A 23,140-nucleotide genomic window follows, 5' to 3' on the forward strand; every position below is an offset into this window, starting at 1 on the left:
TTGTTGTTCCTCATATATGACATCTCTGTGCCTTTGCAATGGCTGTCTGCCATATCTGAAAAATCCTTCACTTACCACTACTTCCTATAATCCCTTATATAATTCCAACTGAGTTCAAATGCCATCCTATTATACATGAAGTCTTTCTTGATCTCTCAGCAATTAGTGCCTTCTGATCCAAATTACTTTGTATTATTTGGCATGTATTTTACACATAGGTATATATGGCCTCTGATGCAAATCCGCTGTATCAACTTCAAGGTGATTACCATATGCCTTTTAGGTCTCCTCTGTCCCCAGTTTTTTCAGTGAATCTTCAGACAGCATATTTTCCACTCTACTCATCATACTGGCTGGCCATATTTCTCTCAATGATCTCCAACTTGCTAAAATCCTTCCTAAAAAATGGTCCCCAGAACTGAATACAATGCTTCTGACTTGATCTTACCAGACAGAGGAAAGCAAAATTATCATATCTTTTTTTTCTGGACAATATACCTTTATTAAAATAAAGCCTAAGCTTGTGTCAGTGTTTTGATTGGTTTGGTTTTGCTTCGGCTTTTACACAACATTGCTTATTCATATTTCATTTGCAGTCCTCTAAAATCTTTAGGTGTTTTTCACATATATTGTTACATAGCTTCATCTCCCCATCTTATAGGAAATGATTTTTTTAACCCAGTGTAAGACTGTACATCGTTCATGGAGAAGAAGAGTGGCATTCTAGGGAGAAGGGACAGCATGAGCAAATGCAAAAAATAAAAAAAAAAGCAGGGAATTGTGGATAACGTTATGACAAAAGTGAGTAATAGTTTGTCTGGAAAATATCATGGAAGTAGTGAGACATACACTGAAAGACCGAACATGGCAGACCTTCAGTGTTATGCTAAGGAATTTGGACCTTCTTTGGTAACCTATGAGGAACAGTTGAGATACTTTCCTAAGGGAGTAACATGGTCAGATGTGTACAGTAAGAAGCTTAATCTGGTTACTATACATATGATGTATTGGAAGGAGCAAAGTTTGGACATGGAGATCAGTTAGTAAATTATTCTAATAATATTGGCTAGAGATGAAAAGGGCTTAGAGTGGTGGCAATAGGAATTGAAAAGAAGGGACATGTGAAAAAATAATAAAATAATACGGTTCAATTATATTTTTAATAGTGAATGTAGAAACCATGAAATGATATGAGATCATAATGATTTTTTTGTTTCTATTTTATTGAAAATCCTGAGCAGGTAGGAGAGGGAGGGGAAGAGGGACAGAGGTGAGGGGAGGGGGAGAGGGAGAGGGAGAGAGAGAGAGAGAGAGAGAGAGAGAGGATCCTGCAAACTCCAAAGAGTACTAGTTGTCAGGCTACTTTTTGCCTGTCAGCCTGTAAAATGATTATCACTTGCCAATTTCAGTGCAGTGATGCATCAGCATTCTGAAGAACTGCTCTAGGTCATATTTTCCATTTTGACTAAAATTCTAACTTGTCTATAGTTTTGGTATTTTTAGGCCTGGTCTAATTTCCTCCAGCCAGGCTAATTTGGCCAATTGTAATAGTAATAAGTGTAATAAAACTTGGATCTTTGTAGTATCTCTCCTCTGACCCTAGCCTAATGCCTTGAAGATCTTTTTTGAGGTGCCTAGTATGGACCACCCATTAAAGTGTAAAGAACTGAAACCTAATTAATCTGTAGAGAAAAAAAAAAGAGCAACTAGGAATCTAAGAATATCACTAGATTTCTGAATAGGAGACTTGGAGCTAGAAATTAGCGCAGAGGTCATCTGATCCACCCTTCCTCCTCTTTTTATAGATGAGAAAACTGAAGCCCCAGGAGCTTAAATTACTTCCTTTCACAGAGGTAACACATGTTGATGGCAGAGAGTTTCCACCCGAGTCTCCTGACTCCAGTGAGTACTCTTTCTACTACTCTCTGCTGTGTCCTTATTCAAACTGCTGTTAGGCAGAAATTCCCTAGACAAGTGGTCATCCAGTCTCCCAAACTTTTGGGGAAAAGAAATTTGCTACCTATCAATGAACCCTATTCCACTTTTATATAGACCCTGTTGTTTGAAAATTTCCCTTTATATTAAGGCAAACCTTTCTTTCCTTCCTGAAACTTCAACCTGCTGCTCCTGTTTTTGTCTATTAGATGGGGTAGGGAGACTTTAGCAAAACCTATCGAATATTGCTGCGTGAAAACTCTGCAAATATATGACTGAAGCTCATATTCCCTCCCTGAGTTTTCTGCAAGCTCAGTCTCTCCAGTTCTTTTAACCAATCAATGTAACCTTCAGTGTACCTCACTTTGCTGTCCTGTGATGGACTTATTCTGTTACCCATCTTAAAATGTGGTCACCAGAACTAAACATAATTCATAGACAGGAGGTGATCTGATAAAAGCATGCTGCAGTGCAATTATCACATACTTTGTGATTTATTATAACAATCTCTGTTTTTATTATAACAATCTAAAATCAAATCAGTTATTTTGACTACAGAAAGGCAAATTGCTGATTTATGTTGAGTTTGTAGATTACTAAAAGCCCTACAATCTTTTTCACATAAACTGTTTGTTAGACATACCCCTATGTTCTTCTTCCGAAGTTTATTTTTTGACCCCAGGAGCAGGACATTTGTTCCTGTTAATTGCATTTTACCATATTTGTCCAATTCTCCTCTGTAGAGATACTCAGGAATCTCGATTCTGTCATATCATGCATTAATTATTCTTTCCAGATTTGTGCCATCTTCATATTTTAGCAGCAGCTCAAGGAATTTGTACAAACACTAAAATGCAGCCAATGTCTCAGACTTAATTAGCTATAGGGACAAAGAACTAAACTGACTGAACCAGTCAACCATCCCAACCACACTTTCCTTCAAACACAGCATAAACTCTGTGCATTACAGGGAACCCAAAGTACTCGAAAAGCACTTCAAACTAACTGCTACTGCTTCTGGTGCTGCTTTCTGGCTTAAAACTATGATTCCTTTGGTCCTTATTTGTGCTCAGCTCTTCCAAAATATCTGTGATGTCAACCCACAAATTAACTCATATGGAGACCTAGTCTTAGAATCACTTTTGGTAGCAAGGCAACTTGAAATATTTCCTTCATATTTTGCCCCACCCTACCCCCACCATATCCTGTAAAATACTTTAGCATGTTAGATCAATAAGGGACCTTAAAGTTCACCTAGTACATGATGTGGTTTGGGGGTTCAGGGGTCCTGGGACCCCAAAATCACAACACGCAGGTCCTGCCCAAAAGAATTCGACCCAAGCCTTCTTTCAGCCAAAGACAAGGTTTATTAGAACATCCATCATATTGGGCACACTCTTAAGGAGTCTGCCCAAGGTCACACACAGGGAGCAAATGTCAAAATAGGACTTGAACTGAGATTTTCTGCTGTAGGGTCAGTATTCTTTCCACTACTGCACCAAAAGTTCTAAAGTCTCATTTTTTTTTTCTTTTCTAATGATTGTCTCATGTGCCAGGTGCTTTGGAAATCTAAGCTGAAATCCCTGTTCAGCTTATGTCTCTTAAAACCAGGTAAAGAAAACGTGAAAGACTAAGCCCATTAGGCAGTGTCCAAAGACAGCACTTTCTCTTCCCCTGGGAAAAGGTTGGAAACAAATAAGCAGACTTTTAAAAATAATTGGTTTCAAAACATTTTCTTGGTCCCTCCCATCCCCCTTCTTTATTACTCCTCTGGGAATCACTTCAGTAAAACAACACTGATTATGTCTGGTACACAATGTGAGGCGAGCCTGTGGAAAAGAGTCTCTTGACACTTTGGACAACCTCCTGCCAGGTATCTACAAGGCAGAGAAACAAGGTTCTACTATATTGGAAATTGATTCCTTCTGCTCTCCACTCCCCTACATAATCTTTCCCAATCCATAGCCCACACCCACCCAACCCTACTACTGTCTCTTGTTTCTTCCACCAATTTATAACTAGCTCCACATTGCCGGCTAAGTCTTTATCTCTGTCTACTGAGCTGTGTCTGTTATATAAATGCTATAAAATATCTAATGTGTCTGATGGGGTTGGAATCTGGGCCCCAGAAAGGAAAAACCCTGGACTTTCCCACATGGCCAAATCTCTGGTGTTCACCTGAGGCTATAATCCCATCAACTGGCCTTTCATTGTGGCTACACCCAATCTCACCTCCATTGTCTTACCTCCCTATGGCCCCCAGCCATTTCCCACCCTTAATTCTAGCTAGGCTCCATTCTCCCTTGACCACGAGGTCCAGGATCCAGGAGTTCTGTTCACCCCAGTTTACTGGCCACTCCTAGGTCCCTCCCACAGTCTTTCTGTATATAAGGTCCATTTTGTCTCCATTAAGATGCTGGGATTCTTATAATCTAGCCACTGCTTAGATTCTTATAATCCAGCCACTGCTCAGATTCTTAAAATCTAGCCAATAGCTTACTAATGTTCAGACTCCTTAAAAGTATGCCCAATATGACGGATGTTTTAATGAACCTTGTCTTTGGCTGAAAGAAGGCTTGGGTCGAATTCTTTTGGGCAGGACCCATGTGTTGTGATTTTGGGGTCCCAGCACCCCTGAACCACTAAACCATATCACATCTAATAATCAGGGCATCTAGGTGGCGTAGTGTAACACTGGACATGGAGTCAGGAAGACCTGAATTCAAAACCTGCCCTGGACATTTACTACCTGTGTGAGTCTTGGCATTTAATTTTTCTTAGATTCATTTTCCTTATCAATAAAATGGGGATGATAATAAAAAGGTTAAACCACAGGGTTATTGCGATGATCCAATGAGATAATCAACGTGAAGCACTTTGAAAACCTTAAAGCTCTTTGTAAATGTCAAATGTTGCTGTTGTTATTATTATTGTTGCTAGTATTATTGTATCTGAGGTGACAGTGATAGAATCATGTGATAATCTCTTGAGATTACACTCCTCCACTAAAGAATAATCAAGTGGAAAGAGTACTACATTTGGAATCAGAGAATTTAAGTTCAAATCCAGGCATTGGTTTTTATTACCTGAATGACCTTGGAAAAATCAGAGCTTTCCTGGGACTTAGTTTTCTCATCTGTAAAATAAAATAGCTGTACCAAATGAAATGATCTAGGCAGCATACCTGGGTTCAAATCCCATCTCTGTCATCTATGTGACCCTGGACAAGTCACTGGGTAAGTTCTCTAGGCTCCAGTTTCCTCATCTATAAAATGAGTTGATTGAATTGTATGGTCCAAAATTTCCCTTCTATATCTAAAGCTATAATCCTATGACCTTTAGGATCTCTTCAAGTTCCAAATATCCAATTCTGTAATCCTAATGTTTTCTTCTGATGTCTCATCATGACATGCAGGTTATTGACTCTGGGTTCCCCAAAGCAATGCTACCATAGCAAAAGTTCTGGCAAGACTACAAAGATAGAAAGACTTCATGTTGTACACAACAGTCATGTTGTGCCGTGACTAATATTGATAGACTTAATCCTTCTCAGCAATGCAAGGATCTAAGACATCTCCAAAGGCCTCATGACAGAAAATGCTGTTCACATTCAAAGAAATAACTATGGAGTTTGAATGCAGATGTAGGCATACTATTTGCTGTTTTTTTTCCTTCTGTTGTGTTTTGTTTTCTCTTTCTGGTGGTTCCTCCTATTGGTTCTAATTCTTACTTACAACATAACTAATGTGAAAATATGTTTAATAGGAATGTATATGTATAGCCTATATCAGATTGCACACTGTCTTGGGGAGTTAGGTGAGGAAGGAGGGGCAGAAAAATTTAAAACTCAAAAGCTTATGGAAGTGATTATTGATAAATCAAAATAAACTAATCAAGTTAAAAAATATCTATGAGGCTAAAAAAAAAGATAGAAAGACTTCAAGTATGAATTCAGTTATGAACTGTGTCTGCCATCTGAATGCTAATCAAGCTAATTATAGGCTCATCACCAAAAAAGGTAGCCATAAGTTGAGGAACTTTTATCATCATAGTAACAACAGCCTTGGGAGATAACTGCAATTATTATCCCTATTTTATGGATGAGGAAACTCAGGCCAAGAGAAATTAAGTAACTTGCCCAGGGCCACATAGCTAGTAAGTGACTGAGGCAGAATTTGAACTCAGGTCTTCCTGACTTCAGGTCCAGCACTCTATCCACTGGGCCACCCAGCTACCCAGAAGAACACCTATATTAAGACATGATAGGGCTACCATTTAGTAGGGGAAGTATCTACATCAACTGAGGTAATATATGTAAAGTCCTTTGCAAGCCTAAAAGTGCTGTATAAACGTTAGCTTTCACTATTATCTATGAAACTACATGTTAAAACATTGAAATATTATCAGCGAACTATGTTAGGCACTAGGGATATGAAGATAAAAGAAGATAGAGCCTCTGCTCTCAAGAGTTTGCATTGAAGATAAAGAATATATACAAATATATGTAGGACATGGTCAAATGAAATAAGTGAGAGGGAGAAATCTAAACCATTTGCTATGGAACATTTGAGGAGGGAGAGAATACTTTCAGCTATGGGGCCTGAGGGTGGAAAGGCTGTGAAAGGGAATTTCATGAGGGAGGTAACAATTGAATTAGACCTTCAAGAAAGAAAAAAAAACAAACATTTCATCAAGCCTAGAGATGTGGTCATAGGAGATGCCTCATGCCAAGTTACAGAAGCAGAAGAGGGCAAAATAGGATTAATAACAAAGGCAATATGCCAGGGATGGAGGGCAAGTAAGTGGGCAAAAAAATCTTCAAAATCCCAAATCCTGAATCCTCGATTACAGAGGATTTTCCCTTCTCAGAGCAGGCATCCCTTTCCTGCAAGAGGTCGTCCAGCCATGACTTGAAGACTTCCCACCAAGTGTGACTCATTGCCTCCTTAGGTAGTTCATTCCACCTTTGGACAGCTCTCCTTGCAAAGTTTGTTATTCCTTACTATTTCTGGAATTTCTATTCACTGGTCCTAGTCTCACCCTCTGGAACCCAGTACAACAAAGCCAAGGTGGATACCTGCAGTACATTCACAGAAGACTTACAGATCTTGAGGATGTCTCCAGTGACCTCACAAGAGCTTTACACATATTAGTCACTTAATAAATGCTTGCTGTATTTAATTTAACACCCACCTGCTTGGCTCCCACTGAAATCAATACAAGAGTCAGGCACTGGGCTTATGGGTGCATATAAATGAACATCTGCATCTGTGTTCCATTCCCTCATTTTGTTTGTTGGGTTCATTTGATTTGATGAAAGCCTCCCGAAGAAAACTGTTTGTTGTGCTAAATGCCATACAGCTGCCCCCCCTTAACCTTGACCACTTTAGATTTTTCTAGGGCTGGTGTTATTGGATGGTTTTGTCAATGAGAATAGAAAGTTACTGTTTAATTAGCAAGAAAGGAGCCAAAATTTGCCGGGAGAGAAGAAGTCCAATAAAGACCCATGATAATGATAATAAGAGATGACTGTCTAAAAGGGCTTGTTATTCTAAGTATTGCTATTGACTTTAAAAGGACTGCTGTAGGCTATTAAAGTGGCAACCCGCCCCCTGGTGGCTGACTGAGGGAAAGACATGCAGATTAGAGACCAAAAGCTAACTTTTCTTTCACACAAAGGAATAGGGGAAGGTCTTACATGTACGAACACTGAAATTTTCGTGCACATTTTGCTTACAAATTTTTTTTTCCAGATTTCTTACTATCATTCCCCAGATGAATAAGCCAAAGAATAGATATTCAACGACATGCTGTTGTAGATCATACACTAACTCAAGCTGCCTGCTCCTAGTAAAAGGACATAAGCTCTCCCACTCCATCACTAAGGACAGGCCTGGGCTGGGGTCTCTCTTCTCCATCAGAGAGAAGGGGCAGGGAATGGGACAGTGAGGTGGCTTAATGGATGGAGCATGGACTTGGGGCCAGCAACAATTCAGTTCAAATCTTAGATATGCGTTAGCTATGTGGACTTGAGTAAGTCACTTAATTTCTCTCAGCCTTAGTTTCTTCACCTAGAAAAAAGAAATAATAATATCTGTAATGCCATCCTCACATGGATGTAATGATTGTATTTTTTTAAACTTCAAAGCATTATCAAAATGGGAATTAGTAGTTATTATATAAGATTCAAAGTCAAGACCCCACAGTGTTTGATTTAAAAATCTGTTGAGGATAGACTGAATGATTCACTCATCTCCCCTGCTTCAGGCCTCATTTATCAAATGGTAATAAAAAGACCACTCCTGTTTCCTCACAGGGAGACCATGGGGAGAACTGAGGACAGGGCATATTTGTGCCTTCCTAACCTCAAAGAAACCACTTGTAAAAAAAATGCAACATCAGTTTGACAAATATTAAGTACATGTTGTATTATACCAACATATTAGGCATTATCAGATTGTTGTTTGCCCTTTGTTCTTGAAGAAGACCATAACATCAGGAAGGTGATTGCCATGAATTGGATTTAAGTGAGAGAGGGCTGTGAAAGTCACCAAGGGAATAGAAAACTATCTCTACCCTCAGAGAGCTTATAATATATTTGGGGAAACATCAAGGATATGGAATAAATTCCAAAAATGAGATGGACGTAGAAATTTAGAGCAAGAAGGAACCTGATAGATTATTTAGCTTGATGCCCTCATTGCACAGAAGAGGAAACTGATGGTCAGAAATGTTGACTTGACATATTATCATAAAATATCACAATTGGAAAGAGATATCAGAGGTCATTGAGGTCAAGTTATAGGTAAACAGAAAAGTGTTCAACAATAGAGTATGGCTATGCTAGCTGTGCTGTGGTGTGGTGGAAAGAGCACCGACTTTGTAATCAACAGATCTAGGTTCAAGTGCTGGCTCTGACAGTTATAAGCCCTGTGATTCAGAAGGGTCTTCTCTTACTGAAGAAAGGCCAGTGGAGAAATAAACAAAAACACATAGGAAAGCTAAGATGGAAAGTTACTAGACTTGGAGTTAGATCTGAGTTGAAATCTCAGCTGATAATTACTGCCTGTGTGATCATGGGCACATATCATGTAATCTCTCTGAATCTCAGTTTTCTGTAAAACAGGAATTAGAATACTTGTAACACCTATCTCAAAAAGCTAGTGTGAGTTTTTGCTTTGGGCTTGGGAGTGGTTTTCTTTTGTTTTTTGAATCAGATTTATTATTCTATCCATGTAGGTAACAACTGTAAAAAACTCTTTCTACCAATGAAGATGGGCAGCTTCTCTGCAGTTTGTAAAGTTGTCTGGAGCCCTTGAAAATTAACCGACTTGCCCAAGGTCACGCAGCCAGGAAAGAAGGAAGGAAGGAAAAAAGAAAGGAAGGAAGGAAGGAAGGAAAAAATGGCGGGGAGGGAGAAAAGGAGGGAAGGAAGAGAAGAGAATACGCATTTATACAGCACCTACTTTGTCTCTGAAATGCACTATCTGTGCAACCATTAACTCTTAACTTCCAGTGCTACAAACAACTACATAGGACCATAAATTGCATCCTTGACTCTCAGTGTCAAAAGTTCCATGCATTGTCATCTGTTATAAAATTCCAACTCTGAACATACCCACCAAAAAAAAAGTATTGAATATATTTATTTAGGGAAAAAATGGTCATCAGAGGGTATAAGGTAAGGAAAGTTTCGTAACTGTGGTTTTTCTTTGAGATCCATAACCAAAAGAACCTATACCTATGTAACATTCTGTTATATCTGAGATGCTGCCATTTAAGTGAGGGGGCCTGAAGAAGAGACCCAAAGCTGGGAACATTGTTTTTCTACATGCTAATTGGGATTAGGCTCACATTTATTCTGTTTAGGTCACAAATCCTATTGTCCAGGCACACATGTCAAGTCTGATCAGAAACAACTGGGGCTTGCAATTGAATTTCCTGAGCCCTTTGCTCCCAACAGCTTGTAGGTTAAAGCCAAATGTATATGTTATCCGTCTCTGCAGCTTGGCTCCAGGGACATTTATTGGTCTAAAGTTAAATAGCACAGGAGAGACTCTCGTCAAAGCTATACTCCTTTGTCTTCTCTCGACAGACTCATGACAACATGTAGTGAGCTCACATATCAGGCCAGATGCTGCTATTTTACCAGTGACCTATCAATGGGGGAAAAGAGAGGGATTTTTGAGTTCTAAAATATGGGCAGTATAATTAGATCCCAGACTGGGATTATGATTTTTCTTCCAAATTTGCTTCTTTGGTTCAATGAAAGAAATACTTATTTTGGAGTCAGAAGACTTGGGTTCAAATCCCACCTCTAATGCTTATTACCTGTATGATAGGCAAGTCAAAAACCCTCTCTGGACCTCAGTTTCCTTGTCTGTGAAATGCAGGGGTTCAATTAGACATCAACTTTCTGATCTAGAGCTGTGATCCCATAATCCTATTCTGATTTCACTATTTCCCACAGATGACAACACTGTTCATTTGGCATTGAGTAGCAAAATTGGTTTAAAATATAAACATCTCTAAAGTTTGATACAGAGGGATAGTAGAAAATTTTGAGTAATTTCTATTTAAAAATAAGAACAAGTAGAGGGCCAAAAAAAGGTGTTTAAAAGGTTGATTAGACACCCAACTAAGTAAAGTTAATCCAAGGACATCTAAGAACGAAACAGGAAGAAGAGAAACAACTGACTTAGATATAGAAGGAAGTTTAGAAATCTCCTATTTCAATTCCCAGATAAGGAAAGTATCTCTTACATCAGATCCAAAATATTTTCAACTTTTTTAAGCCAAATTGAAGGGAGACACTACTGAAACCTCACTAACTCCATAAGAGATGCATTTAGCAGTTAGAAGTAGGGGTTGGGGAGTGGAGGAGAAAAATTAATCACAATGTGTAAGAAACTGAATATTTTCCCAAAACATGGGGTTTACATACAACCACCCAAGCTATATGGCTACCTCCAACACTTCCAGGGGCTATTCTGGCAAAATGCCAGTTACCTCCAATCCTATCTCAAGTGCAAAAGAAACCTATTGCCTCTAGACTCAGCAGGTAATACACAGACTCAATGTGTTATGGCAGAAATAGTACTGGGCATGAAATCCAAACTGCTATACCATTTACTACCTATGTTACTCTGGGCAAGTCACTTTGACTTTTCATTCCTCTCTAGCCTCCACTCCTGACTCTCCCAGACTTTCTCTGCCATGACATGTAACCCTCTACACCCTGGAAGTTCATTCCACTCCCAGACTTCACACACCAGAAGTATACTCCACCTTTGTAGTCTCTCCTTCTGATTGGCTGATTCCTCCCAGAACCTCCATTTAAAGAGGACACCTAGGCTGCATTCTGAATTCTAGAACTTCTTAAGCATGCAAGTACTCCATATTCTTCCACACCTATACTCCACTTTTCAGCTTCTTTTTATGGTGTCTTCCCTAATAAGAATGTAAGCTCCCTGAGAGCAGAGACTGACTTTGTCTCTGCTTATATTTGAATTTTTATTACATAGCACAGTGCCTGGCATTTAGAAGCATTAACAAATGCTCGTTGACTTGACTTGGTTTACTCCTCAATATAACAGGAATAATAACACTTGTACTACCTATCTCACAAGGTTATGAGTAAAGTGCTTTATAATTTTCAACATACTATACAAACACAAGCTGTTGTTCTTAATATCACTTCCTTTCCTTCCCTTCCTGCTGTAGCTATGACTCAGAGCCTTTGTAATCCCTTATCACCATGGCACTGTACCAAATGCCCTTTACATCAAATGATAAGAAATTGCATCCAATTTTCTTCTGAGATAGAGGAGGCAGCATACCCCCAGTACTACTCTCTGCTGTGCCTAAAGATGAAGAAAGACTTGATATTTTAAGGCAGGCAGAAAGGAGAAGGGAAGTGGGGGTGGCCAAACAGACTCTGCATTGGGGGTAAATTCAAGTCCACTTGACATTTCTAAAAGCCTCTGCAAAGCACGCAGCCTGCATAATTAACTTGTTATCCAGCAGCCCTTACTGCCACAACTCAAGTCAAATCCCTGACAACATGTCCTACTGCAAGCATTTTTTAGGAGTTTATAAATTGCCTCAAAGTGGGTTCAGTAAGTCAAAAGAGCACAGTGCAGGCCCATGTTTCTTAAAGTGTCAGCACACTATCCCAGAAAGGGCCCTGAAACATTGATCAGGAGATGGATTTCAATCCTAATTCTGCTACTCACTACCTAAGTGACCTTAGGAAAGTAACTCACCCTTTCTGGAGCTCAGTTTGCATATTTGTAAAATGAAACAGTTGGTTGAGATGATCTCCAGATTCACATTTAGCATGCTGAGGTTCCTTACACACATTGTATGATTCTATTCCCTGTTAGGTGCCAAGGGAGGTTTGAAGATGGAGTTGTGATGATTAGAGCTCCTTTATAGAGACAGCTATTTTTTTTTCACATTTTTCATATTGAGTTCAGTTCCAAGTGCCACATTTTAGGAAAATTTGGAGTGGAATGAATAGGATGGTAAGAATACTAGAAACTCCATATTATGAAGCCAACCTGGGAATGATTAGTCTGAAGAAGAGAAGACAATGTGTTTTTTTAGTAGGGGTTGAGAGTTAGGGGTGGGAGGTGTAATGATTAAGACAGCATAACTGTCTTTAAGTATCTTAAGGGCTGTCATATGAAAGAAGAATTCAATTTCTTCTGCTTGTCCTCAGGTGGCAGAAATAAAAGTAAGGTATAAAAAGTTGAAGAAAAGAACATATGAATTTTCACTCAAGCAAAATTTTTATAGCCATTAGTTTTCCTAGAGTAGAAATGGCTGTCTCAGAAAATAGTGGGTGGAGGGGGTTGTAAAGGGAATTCCTCATCAGGTATAGCTGGGTAGCACTAGCTGACCTCTGAGATTCCTCTCTAGATCTGAGATTATGACTTTATGATTCTGTAATTTAGGGAGAAATGATATACAAAGAATAAGTTTTGTGAGAGAAAATATAAAACTTTGTGATTATGAGGAGCAAAAAGTTTGAGAATAATTTAGCTAATGCAATGGTCTTTACTCAATGGTATATGGAACTCATGATCTCTAGGAAATTGCTACATCTTTTTTATTATTAATTAATCTATTTTGATTTATCAACAATTACTTCCATATGCTTTTGAGTTTAAAATTTTTCTCCCCCTTGCTCCCTACCACTCTCCCCAAGACGGTGCACAATCTGATATAGGCTATACATATTTTCACATTAGCTATATTATAAGTAAGAATTAGAACCAATAGGAGGAACTACGAGAAAGAGGAAACAAAATTCAAAAGAAGAAAAAAGTATAGCAAATACTATGCTTCGATTTGCATTAAAATTCCATAGTTATTTCTTTGGATGTGGATAGCATTTTCCATTACAAGGCCTTTGGAGATGTCTTAGATCCTTGTATTGCTGGGAAGGGTTAAGTTTATCAATATTAGTCATCTCACAACATGACTGTTATTATGTACAATGTCCTCTTGGTTCTACTCACTTCACTCAGCATCAGACCATACAAGTCTTTCCAGGTTTTTCTAAAGTTAACCTGTTCATCTTTTCTTACAGCACAATACTATTTCATTACATTCATATACCACAACTTGTTCAGCCATTCCCCAATTGATGGGCATCCTCTCAATTTCCAATTCTTTGCCACCACAAAAAGAGCTGCTATAAATATTTTTGTACATGTGGGTCCTTTTCCCATTTGTGTGATCTCTTTGGGATATAGCCCTAGAAGTGCTATTGCTGGGTCAAAGGATATGCACATTTTTATAGCCCTTTGGGCATAGTTCTAAATTGCTCTCCAAAACAGTTGGATCATTTCACAACTCCACCAACAATGCATTAGTGTTCCAATTTTCCCACATCTTCTCCAACATTTATCATTTTCTTCTTTTGTCATGTTGGCCAATCTGATAGGTGCGATGTGGTACCTCAGAATTATTTTGATTCGCATTTCTCTAATCAATAGTGATGTAGAACATTTTTTCATATGACTATAGATGGTTTTAATTTCTTCATCTGAGAACTGTCTGTTCATATCCTTTCATCATTTATCAAATGGGGAATGGCTTGTATTCTTATAAACTTGACTTAATTCTCTATATATTTTAGAAACGAGGTCCTTATCAGAGAGACTGGTTGTAAAAATTTTTTCCCAATTTTCTACCTTCCTTCTAATCTTAGTTGCAATGGCTTTGTGCAAAAACTTTTCCATTTAATATAATCAAAGTTATCCATTTTGCTCTTCAAAATGTTCTCTACTTCCTGTTTGGTCATGATTTCTTCTGTTCTCCATAAATCTGATAGCTAAAATATTCCTTGCTCTCTCAGTTTGCTTATAGTATCAGTCTTTATACCTAAATCATGAACCCATTTTGACTTTATTTTGGTATATGCTGTGAGATTTTGGTCAATGCCTAGTTTCTATCATACTCTTGTACAGTTTTCCCAGCAGTTTTTTCAAAGAGGGGGCTCTTATCCCAGAAGTTGAGGTCTTTGGGTTTATCAAATAACAGATTACTTTAGTCATTGACTACTGTGTCTTACATACTTAACCTATTCCACTGATCCACCACTCTATTTCTTAGCCAGTACCAAGCAGTTTTGATGATTGCTGCTTTATAATACAATTTAAGATCTGCAGTGGCTAAGCCACCTTCCCCTGCATTTCTTTTCATTAGTTCCATTGATATTCTGGGCCTTTTGTTCTTACAAATGAATCTTGTTATTATTTTTTCTAACTCTATAAAATAATTTTTGGTAGTTTGATGAATAAGTAAATTACCTTAGGTAGAATTGTCATTTTTATTATATTAGCTTGGCCTACCCATGAGCAACTGATGTTTTTCCAATTATTTAGATCTGACTTTATTTGTGTGAAAAGTATTTTGTAATTGTGTTCACATAGTTCCTGGGTTTGTTTCAGGAGAGACTCCCAAATATTTTATAATGTCTACAATAAGTTTAAATGGAATTTCTCTGTCTCTTGCTATTGGTCTTTGTTGGTAATATATAGAAATGCCAATGATTTATGTGGGTTTATTTAATAGCCCGCGACTTTGCTAAAGTTGTTTATTATTTCAAGTAGTTTTTTTTTTACTTGATTCTCTAGGATTCTCTAAGTATATCATCATGTCATCTGCAAAGAGTGATAGCTTTGTTTCTTTTTTGCCTATTCTAATATCTTCAATTTCTTTTTCTTCTCTTATTGCTAAAGCTAACATTTCCAGTATGATATTGAATAACAGTGGTGTTAGTGGACATCCTTGTTTCATCCCCGATCTTATTGGAAATGCTTCTAGCTTGTCCCCATTACATATGATGCTTGCTGAAGGTTTTAGGTAGATGCTATTTATTATTTTAAGGAACACTCCATTTATTCCTATGCTCTCTAGTGTTTTTAATAGGAATGAGTGCTGTATTTTGTCAAAAACTTTTTCTGCATCTTTTGAGATGATCACGTGGTTTCTGTTGGTTTTGGTGTTGATATGATCAATTATGCTGATAGTTTTTCTAATATTGAACCAGCCCTGCAATCCTGGTATAAATCCTCCCTGGTCATTATGTATTATTCTTGTGATAAGATACTGTAATCTATTTGCTAATAGTTTATTTAAAATTTTTGCATCTATATTCATTAGAGAAATTGGTCTATAATTTTTTTTCTCTGTTTTGACTCTTCCTGGTTTAGGTATCAGCACCATATTTGTATCATAAAAAGAATTTGGTAAGACTCCTTATTCACCTATTTCCCAAATAGTCTATATAGCATTGGAATTAATTGTTCTTTAAATGTTTGATGGAATTCACATGTAAATCCATCTGGGCCTGGACATGTTTTCCTAGGGAGTTCATCAATGGCTTGTTCAATTTCTTTTTCTGAAATGGGGTTATTTAAGTATTTTACTTCCTCTTCTATTAATGTGAGCAATATATATTTTTGTAAATATGTATCCATTCAACTAAGAATGTCAAATTTATTGTCATACAGCTGGGCAAAATAGTTCCTAATTATTGTTTTAATTTCCTCTTCCTTGGTGGTAGATTCACCCTTTTCATTCTTGATACTAGTAATTTGGTTTTCTTCCTTCTTTTTTTAAATTAAATTAACCAAAGGTTTATCTATTTTATTGGGTTTTTTTCATAGAACCAGCTCTAAGTTTTATTTATTAGTTCAATAATTTTATTAATTTCAATTTTATTAATTTTTCCTTTGGTTTTCAATATTTCTAATTTGGTGTTTAATTGAGGATTTTTAATTTGTTCTTTTTCTAGTTTTTTTAGTCATATGCCCAATTCATTGATCTCTTTTTCTATTTTATTTATGTAAGCATTTAGAGATATAAAACTTCCCCTAAGAACTGTTTTTTCTGCATCCCATAAGTTTTGGTATGTTGTCTCATTGATTGTTTCTATGATTCGTTGTGACCCAATCATTTTTTAGGATTAGATTATTTAGTTTCCAATTATTTTTTAGTTTATCTTTCTATGGTCCTTTATTACATATAATTTTTATTGCATCATGATCTAAAGAGGATGCATTTAATATTTCTGTCTTTCTGTATTGGATTATGACGTTTTTATGCCCTACTACGTGGTCAACTTTTGTGTATGTGCCATGTACTGCCAAGAAAAGACTAAATTCCTTTTTATCCCCATTCAGTTTAATCCAGAAGTCTATTGTACCTAACTTTTCTAATATTCTATTCACCTCCTTAACTTCTTTCTTGTTTATTTTGTGGTTAGATTTATCTAGTTCAGAGAGGGGGAGGTTGAAGTCCCCCACTAGTATAGTTTTGCTGTCTATTTCTTCCTGAAGTCCCTGAACTTCTCTAAGAATTTGGATCCTATACCATTTGGTTCATATATGTTTAGTAATGATATTACTTCAATGTCTATGGTGCCTTTTAGCAGGATGTAGTTTCCTTCCTTATCTCTTTTCATAAGATCTATTTTTGTTTTGCTTTGTCTGAGATCAGGATTGCTATCCCTGCTTTTTTTTTTTACTTCAGCTGAAGCATAATATATTTTGCTCCAGCTTTTTACCTTTACCCTGTGTGTGTCACTCTTTTTCAAATGTGTTTCCTGTAAATAACATATTATAGGATTATGGTTTTTAATCCATTATGCTATCTGCTTCCATTTTATGGGAGAGTTCATCCCATTCACATTCACAGTTATGATTACTATCTGTTTCTTTCTCTCCATCCTTTCCCCCACCCTTTTATGCTTTTCTTTCTCCTTTCTCCTTTTCCCTCCTCACTGGTGTTTTGCTTTTGACCACTGCCTCCCTCAGTCTCTCCTCCCTTCTATTAGTCCTTTCCCTTTTCTTCCCCTTTACCCTTACTGCTTCTTCTCTCCCTTCTATCTCCCCTCTCTTTTCTTTCCCCCTTTCCCTTCTACTGCCTATAGGGCAAGGTAGATTTCTATACCTAAATGATTGCGTTATTACCTTCTTGAGCCAAATCTGATGAGAGTAAGGTTCAAACAATGCTCATCTCCCTCCTTTCTTTCCCTCAGCTGTAATAGGTTTTTGTGCCTTTTTCTGTCCTGTAATTTACCCTTGTCTGCCTCCTCCTTTCTCAGTACATTTTCTTAGATAAGATTAATCCACTTACTTGGATCAATTTAACCTACTTGATTAGATTTTTTTATCATTACAGCAAAGTCAATTTATACCCACCCCCTTTATGTATACTCCTTTAACAGGGTGTAATGATAATACAGTTCTCAAGAAGTACAATTGTTGGCTCAGATTCTTAAAATCTAGCCAATGCTGAGATTCTTAAAATCTAGCCAAGGCTCAGATTCTTAAAATCTAGCCACTGCTTAGATTCTTATAATCTAGCCACTGCTTACCCATGTTCAGATTCCTTAAGAGTCTGCCCAATATGATGGATGTTCTAATAAACCTTGCCTTTGGCTGAAAGAAAGTTTGGGTTGAATTCTTTCAGGCAGGACTCATGTGTTGTTATTTTGGGGTCCCAGCACCCCTGAACCCCTAAACCGCATCATTTTGGTGGCCTGTATGGGGAAACTGCCTAACCCCAAGTTCTTCTCCAGTCAAGAGTGGAAGGTATGTAAGCCTCCTCCCTCCCCTCCTTTCTTGCTCTGCAGTTGGGGTCACTCTCCAAGCACCAAGGCTTGGAGGTGCTTTTCTGGCAGACCAGTTACGAGGCTGTCTCATACTGGACCTGACACTCTCAGGCTCTCGGTCCACTGGGTCAGTTCAAGGCCCTGGACCTGGGTACACCTTCCACAACATAGAGGACAAGAATGGATGCCCTATCTGGAAGTGTATCTGTTAATTCCCTCGGTGCTGGGGAATTGGGTTAAACTGCAGTTGCTTTTTGGTTCCCTGAGGCTTACTTACTCCCTTCCCTCTGCACCTCTGAATCCTCCTTCATGGAGGTTACATGGAAAGTTAGAACAGCTGAAAATATCTTGGCAGATTCTGGAGGTTTTGTGGTTGATCATTAAGGAGTTTAGAACTCCTCCTTACAACCCTGGTCACTCTTTTCTTCCACTCCCTTTGCTCGAGTACGTTTGATTTTGCCCTCCCCCACCTGGGGAAAAGGAAGGAGGGGGGAAGGGCAGCAGCTACAGCATAGGCCCCACTGGCAATGGGCTTGGGCTCTGGGGCAACCTTTGCCTGGAAGCATCACCCAGGTTCAGCACATCCTGCTCAAGGTAAAAAAGCTGGCCTCTGAACTTGGGTAAGCATGCTCTTCTAAATTTGTAGTTTTAACTGTTAACGATGAGATATTGATTCTCTGTGTAAAGTAATTTGGAAGTGCATTTAACAAAACTGAAGTCACCTGATTGGTAATGGGTTTGTTTCAAGTTTCAAATTGGTGAACTTTCTGTATCAGTTATGTCAAGCAACTTTCCATAATTTGGTTACCACTAAAATAATTTAGTTATTGTTGGTTATTGTTTTAATGTGTAAACTAGCCAAAAAGTTTGTTTGGGTTATGTATGGCTTGCTGAAAATTTGCAAGTGTACAGAAGTCTCTAATGATTGGCTTTTTACACCAGGACAAATTTAAGTTTGAGATGTAAATCCTGGAAAAGTTTTTCCTAAGCTGTGATAGTAAAACTCGCTGTTTGAGGTAAAAGCTCATAGGATTTTATTTTGAGTTGTCTGATGGGTCACAATCCATCGATAATCAATAATCCACCATCTGAGAGAAATGCCACAAGCTACTCAGAGAACGTGATGCTGGTAGGAAGTCAGCATCAGGAAAAGCTGAGAGGACAATTTTAGCCTCAGTCTAAGATGGGATCCTCCTGGCTCAGTTTCCCCATTATGTTCCTTTGAAAGGGAATGTTACCCACCTGGCTATTCCTGAGTCTGACTATGAGGTGGATTTGATACTGCATGGTTGGAAAACTGAATTGTCTGAATCCAAACAGAGGTAAGGATGTTTTATCCTCTCAAAGTTGGGCCCTAAATCTGAGCCCTGCAGTTTTTTCTGTGAGATTTATGTCTTCCAGACTATGGGCCATTCACCTACAGTTGGTAGCAAACAGCGAGTATCAGCCAATGTCCCCACATCATTCCCTGGATGCAGCCTGTGCTCTGTTCCAGTCAACCTCCTCTTTGGGACCCCCTGGAGGCAGGAACAGCTCTATGCCCCTTGTCAGCAGGAAGCAGTTTCAGAAGCCAAGACCTTCGCCCCTTACTCCAAAAGAATTTGGGTCCCATTTGTTTGAGGGGGGGATGATGGGGTTGGAATCTGGGCCCCAGAAAGGAAAAACCCTGGACTTTCCCTATGGCCCCAGACCACTTCTCACCCTTGTTCCCACCTAGACTCCATTTCCCACCCTTGGTAATTCTATTACTTCATGGACTCTGTACTTTCCCACGTGGCCAAATCTCTTGGCTATAGTCCTACCAACTGGTCTTTCATTGTGGCTACACCCAAACTCCCTTCCATTGTATTGCCTCCCTATGGCCCCTGGCCATTTCCCACCCTTAGTCCCACCTAGGCTCCATTTCCCACCCTTGGGAATTCTATTACACCCAATCTCCCCTCCATTGTCTTACATCCCTATGGCCCCCAGCCATTTCCCACCCTTAATCCTAGCTAGGCTCCATTCTCCCTTGGCCACTAGGTCCAGGTCCCAGGAGTTCTGTTCACCCCAGTTTACTAGCCACTCCCATCCAGATCTCCTTAGGCCCTTCCTCCCGTCACCCCAAACTACTTGGCCACTCCTAGATCCCTTCCACAGTCTTTCTGTATATAAGGTCCATCTTGTCTCCAACAAGATGCTCAGATTCTTAAAATCTAGCCAAGGCTGAGATTCTTAAAATCTAACCAAGGCTCAGATTCTTAAAATCTACCCACTGATTAGATTCTTATAATCTAGCCACTGCTTACCCATGTTTAGACTCCTTAAGAGTCTGCCTAATATGACGGATGTTCTAATAAACCTTGTCTTTAGCTGAAAAAAAAAAAAAAGAATTACAGGTGTTATCCTCCCTTGTAGGGATGTAAACAGCTTGCCCTTATTAACAACATATTGTATTTTTCTTTCCCATTTACCTTTTTATGTCTCTCTTTAGTCTTGTACTTGAAGATCAATTTTCTGTTGAGCTCTGGTCTTTTTATCAGGAAGGTTTGGAAGTCCCCTATTTTGTTGAATATCCATCTCCTCCCCTGAAAGATCACACTCACTTTCCCTGGGTAGTTGATCTTTGGTTGTAATCCAAGCTCCTTTGCCTTAAGGAATATTATGTTCCACGCCCTACGGTCTTCTAATGTAGAAGCTGCAAGGTCCTGTGTAATCCTAACTGTGGTTCCATGATATTTAAATTATTTATTTCTGGCTGCTTGCAATATTTTCTCTTTGACATAGTAATTTTGGAATTTGGCTACTATATTCCCTGGCATTTTCAATTTGGGATCTCTTTCAGGAGGTGATTGTGTGTATTCTTTCTATGGCTATTTTAACCTCTGGTTCTAGGACCTCAGGGCAGTTTTCCTTGATGATTTCCTGAAAGATACTGTCCAGGCTCTTTCTTTAATTATGATTTTCCGGTAGACTAATATTTTTTAAATTGTCTCTCCTGGAAGATGGTGGAGTAAAAGCAGTAACTTGCTTGACCTCTTCCCAAAACCCCTCCAAATACCTATAAAAATGGTTCTAAACAAATTCTAAAGCAGCAAAACCTGGACAATTGATCAGAAAGGTATATCACACTGAGTGGGGAGAGGAGTGCAGTTCAGCATGAGTGCACAGGCCCCAGCAAACCTGGAGCAGGACTCAGAGAACTGAATCACGGGCATCTGTGGCAGTTTCCAGACTTCACAACCCATGAACTCCAAAGACAACTTAGAAGGTCAGTAGGAAAAGTTTGTGTCTGAGGTGAAAGAGAGAAGCAGGTGGTCGCAGCCCCAGTCCTCAAGCTTGGCCCCGAGGAGGCAGCTGCTTCCAGAGCCTCCAGCCCACAGACTAAGGGGGAAACAAGTGGTTGATCAGAGGGTGATTGCAGGGATCTCTTTGCTGGTGCAGCATTCTCTTGCTTTGTCTGTGCTTGGATCTGGGTCACAGTTCTGGGTGGTGGTCCAGTGGCAAGAAGGAGCACTGGTGTGCTGGAGCTTGTAGTGGTGCTGGAGAAGAAATCCTCCTCATGGTTCCAAGACAGAAAAGAGTGTTTGTGGTCACTCATAGACCACAGCACAGGCCAGGAAAGGAGTAAACATCTTGCCTTTGATCATACCACCTTGGAAGAACTGAAAATTTACAGGTCCCTAGAAGTATCTCTGAAAACAGCTACACAAAACCCCCAAAGCTTGGGACAGTACATTCTCCACACTGGAAGCAAACACTACCTTAAGAAAGAGTTTATAACTCAAGTAATTGGCTGGGATCATGAACAAGCAGTGCAAAAAAAGAGAAAGACCATAGAATCTTACTTTGCTGACAAAGAAGATCAAAACATACAACCAGAAGAAGACAACAAAGTCAAAGCTCCTACTTCCAAAGCCTCCAAGAAAAATATGAATTGGTCCCAGGCTATGGAAGAGCTTAAAAAGCAGTTTGAGACACAAGTCAGAGAAGTAGAGGAAAAACTGAGAGTGATGTAAGAAAATCATGAAAAACAAGTCAACAGCTTGCTAAAGGAGACCCAAAAAAATACTGAAGAAAATAACACCTTAAAAAATAGCCTAACCCAAATAGCAAAAGAGGTTCAAAAAGCCAATGAGGAGAAGAATGCCCTGAAAAGCAAAATTGGCCAAATGGAAAAGGAAGTCCAAAAGTTTACTGAAGAAAATACTTCCTTAAAAATTAGAATGGAGCAATTGGAAGCTAATGACTTTATGAGAAATCAAGACACTATAAAACAAATTCAAAAGAATTAAAAAATAGAAAACAATGTGAAATATCTCATTGGAAAAACAACTGACCTGGAAAATAGATCCAGGAGAGAGAATTTAAAAATTATTGGACCACCTGAAAGCCATGATCAACAAAAAAAACCCAAGCAGCATCTTTCAAGAAATTGTCCAGGAAAACTACAGATATTTTAGAACCAGAGGGCAAAACAGAAATTGAAAGAATTCACTGATCACTTCCTGAAAGAGATCCCCAAAGGAAAACTCCTAGGAATATTGTAGCCAAATTCCAGAGTTTCCAGATCAAGGAGAAAATAGTATAAGCAGCCAGAAAGAAATAATTCAAGTATTGTGGAAACACAATCAAGATAACACAAGACTTAGCAGCTTCTACATTAAGAGACTGCAGGGCATGGAATATAATATTCCAGAGGGCAAAGGAGATAGGATTACAACCAAGAATCACCTACCCAGCAAAAGTGAGTATAATCCTTCAAGGGAAAAATGGCAATTCAGTGAAATAGGGGACTTTCAAGCATTCTTGATGAAAAGACCAGAGCTGAATAGAAAATTAGACTTTCAAATACAAGACTCAAATGGAACATGAAGAGGTGAACAGGAAAGAGACATCATAAGAGACTTATTAAGGTTGAACTGTTTACATTCCTGCATGGAAAGATGATATTTGTAACTCATGAGACCTTTGTCAGTATTAGGGTAGTGGGAGAGAAAAAAAAAGTATATGTATGTATATGGATAGATAGATAGATGGATGGATAGATAGATAGATAGATAGATAGATAGATAGATAGATAGATAGATAGAT

The sequence above is a fragment of the Vombatus ursinus genome, unplaced genomic scaffold (genome assembly GCF_900497805.2).
Source record: "Vombatus ursinus unplaced genomic scaffold, bare-nosed wombat genome assembly UNPS02014778.1, whole genome shotgun sequence".
NCBI classification, from domain to species: Eukaryota; Metazoa; Chordata; class Mammalia; order Diprotodontia; family Vombatidae; genus Vombatus; species Vombatus ursinus.